Raw genomic sequence first — 1,201 nt, 5'->3', positions numbered from 1 at the left:
AACAATAAAATAAATAGTTCCCAATGCAGAACTATCACTAAGAATTTTTCAACCTTCTAAAATGTAAGTATTGTGTGCTGAGTAATGTAGATAGTTTTGTATTAGAGAGTCATATTGTGCAATAAAAATTGGGCTTTAACAAATTCGGGCACCATCCTTGGCCGAGCGACAGTGGACGTGCGAAAGTGTTCTAAAATGTATTACTTTTCTTGTAAGTCCAGATTTTGACATGGCGCCTAATAGGAAATTCTGTGATGCCTGGCTGGAACAAGACTTTTCACTGAGCTGCTGTCTGTAGTGAGCGTTGACTTGCGGAGCTTGCACTTTGTCTTAGTAGGATCGTCCACCACACGTAACGCCAAGAGGATGCAGTCACGGCTGCAGATTTTTCTTTTTATTTTTATCACTTTTAACACTGCGAACCATGACTGATTTATTAAAAGGTATTTTTCCTGACTGTCTCTCCCTTCAAAATGCTATCTAAAAAAAGCAAATTAAGAAATGTTATATATGAAGTGGCTCGTATGAGTCACTTTATATATAACAAAAAGTGAGAGAGAGAAAAAAATACATGGATATCGCATTCAAAAACCATGAATTTGCGGATATTTCTTTATTTACACAAACCCTGAACTTACACTAACGCAATATATTTTTGTAAGTCTATCCACAAACGTTCTTAGTTTTCTTTGATTTCTTCAGAAAACGGGTATGCGAACATGATTCTCCGAGCTACATGGTAACATTGCTTGCAAGATGAGCATTCATGCATCGTGACGGGTACTGGGTCATTCATACCCATCTTTTCGCTATAATAGTATGGAGAATTTTGGGAATGTAAAACCCTTCCATTTTAATGTTAATAATGAAATCTTTTCCTCTCTACCTATTTGACGCACGCACGCACGCACGCCATTTACCAAGTTTACTAACAGCTAATAACAGAAACATTGTTACACATCATAATGGAATGAAATTTTAGACATTATTCTTAACGACATACTTCTATATTTGTGACAAAAATATAGTCTGTACATCGTTTCTTCCTCAGAGTCTTACACCTTGCAACAAACACAATAACTCGTATTATTTCAACCTATTTGCTCTATGGGAAACGTTTACAATCGTCGTTGAAGTATAATAGAAAACGAGATTATATTTGTTACAGAAAATTGTTGGATATCAGGAGACACTTTGTTAT

Source organism: Penaeus monodon, chromosome 15, assembly GCF_015228065.2.
Source record: "Penaeus monodon isolate SGIC_2016 chromosome 15, NSTDA_Pmon_1, whole genome shotgun sequence".
Lineage (NCBI taxonomy): Eukaryota > Metazoa > Arthropoda > Malacostraca > Decapoda > Penaeidae > Penaeus > Penaeus monodon.
This window is presented reverse-complemented; position numbering follows the sequence as displayed.